Raw genomic sequence first — 8,762 nt, 5'->3', positions numbered from 1 at the left:
ATTCAAGGTTGCTGTAACTTTAGATTGATCTCTGAAATAATGCTGTGCTGTGGTAGGATTCACTCTGAAGGACTAAGGGCATGTTTGCATATTTGTAGGGTGTTTTAAAAAAAATTTTTACTGTCTTAAAGGCACAGCTTGCTTCATGGAGGATAGACTTTCCATATATGACTTCAAGAATATGGACCAGGAATCCACAAGGGAATTCCATATTGAACCATGCATCATCCATGTTTAGTTTGGAAATTGACCTGGTGGTTTTCCTCATTGACTTGTGATTTTCCACATAATTTTGAGTGTCTGAACCAGTGTCTGCCTCCTGTCTGCTCAATGAACTGATTCTTAAGCACTTTATATCTCAAAGCACCCCTTGAATCAATTTCAGTGCTTTTCATGCTCCTGATGGAACCAGTGGGTTTAGATTGCTGGAGGCTCTGAAGAATCAATGGCTGTATGTGCAGTGACTTCTTCATCTCAGCTGTTGTTGAATGATTCTTGTTTGTGCTTCAAGTTTTGCAAACCACTTCAGGATCCCTCTGGGCTAAGAAGGGCTAGAGTAATATAAGATATCACTGGCAATGGTAATAACCTTTTATTTATCAAACACCTTGCTTCCAGGGAGCTCAAAGTGCCTTTTGGATGTTATCTCATGAATCCTCCTGACATCCCTGTGAGGCCAGGAGCAAATATGTTGCTATCCTGGAGAGGCAGGAAAGAAAATGGTAAGGAGCGAAGGTACAACACAGCAGTCTTCAATGAGCAACGAGGGAAACACCCAATCAAGCAGTGGTATGGTGTGTTTTGATAGGCAATGCAAAAGCTCTCTTCTCAGCAATGTAATTTCTACCAGTGATGACGATCATAGCTAATATTGATTGAATGCTTACGATATGCCAAGTACTTCTTTAAGCACTTTGATTGTATTAAATCGAATCCTCCCAAAACTCCAATGAGATTATTACCATTATTACACTCATTTTATAGAGGAGGAAAATGATATAAAGAGTTAAGTGACTTGCTCAGAACTAGGAAATTTGAACCAATCATCAAACCAAGATAGATTAGCTCTAAATCTCAAACTCTCAACTTCTCACTATACTGTGGAAATTAAGCTATATTAAGATCTGAGGTAAATACAGTTAAGGATATGATCTTTTGTGTTGTGTATGCCCTCACCTATAAATCTTCTCTCAAAATATAGATAGTCTCTAGATAGTGGGATTTTCAGTAAACACTGACATTACTTATTGAAACATGTACCTCCTGGAATACTCAAGCAGAAAAGGCAATAACTGTGATTTTGAACACCTTCTACATCAAGTGATGGGATTTGCAGAAGATTTTCAAGGCAGATTTTCAAAGACAGAGGAGGGAACTAGAATGCATTGTATACTTGATGTGTTCTAAACTCAGTTCTAGGCACTGCATAAAGATTTCTGCATTTGATATTTCCAAGAAATCTCTGAGCTAAGTAGTAGTATCCTGATTTTGCTGATGAAGTAATAGTGAATCAGGCCATACAGGAGTAAGTAGTAGAGGGCAGATCAAGACCCCGGACTCTCTGCCTCGGAAATCTCTGCTCTTACCAACCGTACCTGTCTCACAAAGGAGAGGAGTAGACAGAAGAGAGCCAAGGTTGGAACCTTAGGCAAAGTCCACCGGGAGCACATGAGAAGGGAAAAGAAGAGGAGAATGAGAGCAATTAATGAGAGAGAAAGCACAGCGTCATAAGCCTTGGAGGCAGAGGAAAGAATTTCAGCATGGGAATGGTCAATGGTGGTAAAAGATAAGTCAACAAGGCTAAGACTAAGCAGTGTCTTTTAGGCAGGTAAGTGGTCACTGTGACCTTAAACAAAGCAGTAGAATGCTGGAGAAAAGTCATGCTGCAATGGATAAGATATAGAAGTGGAATAGAGGAAACAGATCAAGCAATTCAAGGTAAAAGGTAAAATGAGTTGAAGACTTTTATGGATAAAGCACTGTGCCTTACATACGTTGTCTCTGATTTTTGCAATGGTCCTTTGAGAATTTATATTCTCTATATTTCTGATGAGGAAAGAGAGGGTCAAAAATGGCAAATAATTAGTCTGAGATAAAATAGTTACTATGTAGCACAGCCAGGATCCAAATTTAGTCTCATTGAGTCCAAAGCCCCTGTAGTTTTTTCAGTTTCTCCCTCCAGAAAGTATAGACTGCTGCTCAGTGAAGCCTGCTTGTACCATACTCCTTTATTGCTCACTGATATTTACTACACCTCCTTGTAAGATGATTATACTTCCCTACCGCATTGGTGCCAGGCCTGCCCATGTAATTTATTTTGGCCAGTTAATGTAAGAGTAACATATGTTACTTCTGAGCAGCACCTTTAAGAGCCAAGTCGAGGATCGCTGTGTTCCTTTTCCCTCTGTCACAAGACCAGTGTTGTTCCAGATGAAAGCTGCTTAGTCAACTGGGATTCCAGAGTGAAGATAATGGAAAGCAGTGTAGCCAGCTTGTGAAGGATATGTGAGTGAGAAATGAATTACCAATGTAAGCCACTTATATTTTGGGGTTATTTGTTACTACAACATAACCTTGTCTATCCTGACTGATTTACTGTCTATGACTGGTAAGAGGGGAAACAGTGGAAGCCAGAGGTGAAGACAATTACAATGCAAAGGATGTATGCCTATCGCCTAATCATTGTCAAATCAGCTAGCCTGAATATAATGGGATCAAACCCAATATCTCAAGAAAAACATCACCAGTTTGATAAAATACTCAACAACAAAAGAATATAACTGAGAATACCCCTAGGATAGTTCCAGACTTCTGAAAAAATTATTACTCTGATGAGTAGGACAGATACCCTCATCTCATATTAAATATGCTATTGAAAGTGATTTCGTCTGAAAAGACGTAGTCCCTAAGCAATCTCAGAAACTCAACCACAAATGCATATTTAATGCAACCATTTTTAAAACAGTATATTTGGCAGAGAAGACACCTGCAGCCCAGACGTTGGAGGTTAGGGATAGGAGAAAGCATTCCATCCTGATTATAAAACAAAATAAAATGAAAATAACCCCACAAAATTCTAATCTGCACGTGTGTGTGTGTGAGAGAGAGAGAGAGGAGGCAAGGTTTGTGAGATATTAACTTGAACATTATAGTGCCTCTCCCAGGATTTTTTTTTTCCTGAAAATTGCTACCTTTAACTAGAAAGGTCAACAATTACTTTGGTGAAATTCAATTCTCTAGAGACTTCAATAAGCCAAGGTTCTCTCTGAATAGAGACTAAGTTGCCTCTTCAAAGGACTGTGCCAGTTCCAATATCTTGTTATCTATTTGCTGCCTTCTTGGGATTTTTAGTGAAGAGATCATTGTGACCCTAATGACTTCCATGTACTGAGCACTCCTTGTATACCAGCTCCCTCCTTGAAGTGTTTCCCATACACTTTCTCAGTTGACTCTCATGAGATCTTTAGCATGCAGCCCACCAAGTTCTGCATAATTATGCTGCTGACTATCTCACCAGACTCATTTTATGCCACTTTCTCATACTTGCTACATTGCAATCTTCTTTCATCTCCCTATTTTTTTCCAGATTAAAGGCACTTGCTCATATTGTTTCCTCTGCTTTGAATTCTTTCTCCCTTTTAGGTCAGTTTCAATTTTTATTCACCAGAGATGTCGTTCCTCACCACTTTGTCGAATGGAGGTACCCCCTGGTTGGTCTTTGTCTCAGTCCCTTGTAAGTATGCCTCATAGTGCTCATCACAACTGTATTTGTCTATTTACTTGTATCTTGTCTGTCTCCCCAATGAGAACACAAATCCAATAAGTGTATGAGTTATTTCCAACTTTTTTTTTAAAGGTTTTATTCTTTTCCTTTTTCTCCCCAAAGCCCCCTGGTACATAGTTGTATATTCATTGCTGTGGGTCCTTCTAGTTGTGGCATGTGGGACGCTGCCTCAGTGTGGTGTGACGAGCAGTGCCATGTCCGCGCCCAGGATTCGAACCAACGAAACACTGGGCCCCCTGCAGCAGGCGCGCGAACTTAACCACTCGGCCACGGGGCCAGCCCCGAGTTATTTCTAACTTTTAACCACTGAGTCCCCAGCTGTAAACACAGTACTAGGAATGCAGAGATATTCAATTATCGCTTGTTGTGTAAATAGATTAATTATTGTTATTTGTTCATTATAGATGAAGAAACTGAAGCTCAGAGAAGAAACATGAGTTGTCCAAAGAAACTTAGCTAATTAGTGGCAGAGAAAGGACCCAAACTCAGATCTATCCAACTCCAAACCACATGCCCTTCCTGTTGCACCATATACTTCCATTTATTTATTCATTCACTGCTTACCAAATGCTTTTTCATTGCCAGAAATTGCAGTTGGTCATTAAGAATATAATGTTCAGAAAAAACAAGCAAACATGGAAATAACAAAGTTCCTACCTTCAGGAAGCTTATATTCTAGCAGAGCAGACAGACATTAATCAATGAATCAAGGAAATAAATTTAAAAATTACAATTGTGCTAAATGCTATGGAAAGGAAGAATATGGTAGGGCAGTTGAAAGATTTGACCTGGTTTTGGAGGGAGGGGTCAGGAAACTATCCCCTAAGAAATTACAAGTAAGTGAAAATTTGAAGGAGAAGTAGGTATTTAAGATAGAGGAGAAGGAAGGGCATTCAGGATAGAAGGAAGAGAATTTGCTAAAGTCCCGTGATGACAAGCAGCCTACATCCAAATAATTAAAATAAGGCAATACTGTTGGAACCAAGAAAGCAAGGTGAAGCTAGAGAGGTAAATAGGGGCCAATCATGCCCAGGCTTGGAAGCTTTATTAAAAATTAAGGTCATCTACCAAAGGATTTTAAGAAGAAAAGGTATTACAATCAGATTTTCTAAAAGAAAAGAACGTCTGGTAGCCATGTGGGAAAATGGATTGAGAGGAGGCAAGAGCATATACAGGTGGAACAGCTGGCTGCCTGGGGTAATAGATTCGGGTAGTCTGGATGAGGAATGAGCATCTCTATTTATCCATCAAAGCTGGCAAGCTGTTTGCTGCCTTTTGTACTTGAGTTGCATATGTTTGTGTACCATTGCTGCTGCGATCATCACGATTCAATAAACAGGAACTCTAGGTAGCAGGAGCCACATGTACACTGAGACTCGTGGTGCAACGGAAACAGTCCTGATCTTTCTAGGTTTAGCGCCTAAAGTTGTGGTTCTCAAAGTGTGGTCCAGGAACCTCTGGAGCCTCCACAACATTTTTGTGCGTGTGTGGGGGACCCATAAGATCAGAAAGAGTTTCATAATAATACTGTGACATTATTTGCCTTTTCACTCATTCTCTTACAAGTATACAGACGAGTTTTCCAGAGGCAATATGATATGTGCTCTTGCAACAGATTGAATGAAGAAGTAGATAAGAGAGTCTAATTGACTTCTAATAATCTAGACACTAAAGAAATATGCAAAACAAAAAAAAATCACTTTTCTTACTTTTTTGTTTTGGAAAATGTAGTTGGTTTTCATCAATATATTATTTATATTGGCATACAATGAATTTGTTATTGTTAAGTGAATTTATAAATAGACTTTTAAAAAATTTCCCAGGTTTAATTTTTAATGTGGTAAATATAGATAGATATAATTCACACAAATGAAAGTTTTTTGGGAGCCCTCAACTATTTTTAAGAATACCAAGGGTCCTAAGGCCAAAAGTTTGAGAACTATAGACATAAAACATTACTACACCGACACAAGAGATCATGTATAATATCTAACTTGATGGAAGAACATTAAGAACAACAAAAAAGAGTAGTTAATATTCAATCTGCTGTCACTGAGAGCTGGTCAAAGGTGTTTGATTAATCCAGGGCATGTCTCTAGCCAAAGTGGATTCTTGCTGAAGCAAGTAATATATGGTAGTGACTAAATGAATATAGTTATTTGTACTCTGTCTTCTTACCCCAAATGAGAGTTGGAGGTACTGAATGCATTTTTGGTTTGTGAATTTGTACTGTGGCAAGCCTCAATTCATAACTTACACATAAAATGTTCCCAAGACATATTTCGTGAATGAATAATAAAATTTCACGAATACAGTAAAAGATATAGTTTAGAAAGCTATGATATTGGGTTAATCTGAGAGAGTATATGAAGCATGATGGTAGGAGGCTTTATAAATTCACCAAATTGCTGTCAGATTCTCCTACCTCTATGTAGTGTAAATAAGAGCTAATTCAGACAGAGTTCAGTTTTCAAAAAAAGTGTGTAATATGATGTTTGTAATATTCATAGTCAAGGATTTATCTTGACTTTAGTTCCCTGGTAGTTTTCCAGAAAAAGAAAATAATATTTGTATTAATGCACAAATATACCTAGACATACCATCTTCAGCATTATTTATTTTCCTTCTCTATGCTTCTGAAATTATTGAGATATTGTTATATTTGGTTTTAACTAGCAGTTTAGGACTCAGGTAGGATTTCTTGGTTGGAGTTTTCATATTCTTTAAGCTATATAGAAATAAAGAAAAATTACAATTAATGGAAGAAGTATGGGGGGAATTAATGTTTATAGACTGAAGAAAAGTCCTCTAAATTTTACAGGCAGCATCATAGTTTCAGAGAAAAGTGTTCCAAGTCCTTGAAAACAATTGCTTGTTTTTAATTCATCATGTGTCCTTGAGGATCCTCCATGCATGTCTGATGACTTCATATATGATCTCCATACCTTTCTTTGCACTCTTCCCTCTTGCCATTAGGGTCCATCATTATTCACTTGCATACCCCACTCTATTCCAATTTCGAGGCCTGGCTCCTGTATCTCACCTATGCTAGGGGGGGATTTTATTTTTAATTCTGCAACATCTACCAGGCACAATTGACCATTGGTCCCTTAGGATTTCTGCTGTTCCCTATAGAGTACTTGCTTCTGAGTCCGTTACTGCCCGTATTCTTTTATTCTATTACACACGTGATGTATTACAACATACCGCCTTAAGCAATTCTCAGCATATTGATTTTAACGCTACTCTTTCTTCTTCCACTCCAGAAATTACATCAGAATACAAATTGGTGTAAGCAGTGTAATTTTAGATATAAGCTTGTATCTCCAGGACCTAAGTGACAGCAGGAACGTAATAAGTGGTCACTTGTGGTTTACTTAAGTCCTTATTCTGTTACTTAGTTGCTATATGGCTTGAGTAAGTAAAGTACATCTGTCTATATTTCAGTTTCTATACCCACAAAATGGATACAATATCTTCCTTCCTATCTACCTCTCAGGGCTGTTTTCAAATTTAATATCCCTGAAGGTCCTTTTTAAATACTAAAGTGCAATGTGATTGTAAGAATTTTTTTAAGGATTCTTTTCTCTTTATTTTCATATAAACAGTGACTAGCCAGGTACTTCTCTTTTAAGAATTGATTGTTGCTTGGAGACTTTTCCACTCTAGGGCCTTTCCTGAGAGAACTGATTCTCTGAGCCAACTACCGGAATATGGAAATGGCTACCTTATCCAGAAACTTTTACAATAAGGCGCCCATGTCTGTCACATGGATTAGCTCTCCTTTCCCCAAAGAAGCAAGTGCCTCAGGTTAAATGTCCTCTGCTGCTGAATCAGTGACTAAGAGAGACTTTGTTGACTCGCAGCTGCTGGCCTTGTACCCAAAGCAACGGGACATAATTGAAGCGAGGCGATTTCCATAAATTGCCTCAGGGAAGGTTTTAGGACACAGACTGGTAAAGGATGTGCTGGGATTCTTGCTTCTTTCCTTATGTAATAATTATTAAAACAGCAGGAACTGACCCTGGGCACAGCCCCTGCAGACAATGAACACCCAAGCCTGATAATAACTGGAAATATACACAGCTCTGTCCAATAAGAGAAACGCTAAGAGTGAATGGGGGAAAATTGCATCTAGCATTGTTCTAAGGGGAGCAGATTCCTCTCTCTTTCCTCCTTTTTTCTCATTTCCTTGGAATTGTCAGGCTTTGTGGGATCCTAAACAACTAGCACTCAACAAATTTTCATTGTTTTGCATGAACATGTATGTAGTGCAAATTGAGCTTTCTCCTTCTTGCTTGAATTAATTCTTTTTCTATATGGCAACGTGCTGGATACTGTTTTTCCTATATCTTTTTTATGCATTTTGTACTAGTTTCTGCTTTCTTTCTGAGACCTTTCCTGCAAGTATAGGCTCTCATACTTTCCTGGGTAACCATTTCGGAGCCTTGACTGGGAGGGCTTTTTCTTGCGATACAACTTGAGTTTGTAACTTCAGGGAATGATACAGTCAGTTCTTGATCAAGCACGTTAAATGTGTGCAGGATAGATGAGGTGGTTACGGATTTCCTCAGGCCGTGATATATTTGTTAGAAATCATTTGTTGTAGAGGTGGAAACACAATTGAAACTGCATTAGGCATTAAAGGGGATTTATTGCCTCACATATCTAGAAAGTCCACTGGCATATAAGCTTCATCCAGGACTAGATCCAGGGACTTAAACGATATTATCAGGGTCCTCTCTTTCCCTCCATCTTTTATACAAGCTCTCTCACAAATAACAGACAAGATGGTTCCAGATGCCTCAGACTCACATCTTAGCAAATTAGTAAACCAGTAGAAAAAGACGCTCTTTCTCAGTAAACACTGCAGAAAACTTTTATAAGGAGCTTGGTTGTATAAGTTGGATCATCTGTGTACTCCTGAACCAAGTAGGGGTATGAAATATTCTTATTGGCCAAGCTGGTGTTTTATGCT

This window comes from Equus caballus, chromosome 12 (genome assembly GCF_041296265.1).
Source record: "Equus caballus isolate H_3958 breed thoroughbred chromosome 12, TB-T2T, whole genome shotgun sequence".
Classification (NCBI taxonomy): Eukaryota; Metazoa; Chordata; class Mammalia; order Perissodactyla; family Equidae; genus Equus; species Equus caballus.
Note: the sequence above shows the minus strand (reverse complement) of the source record.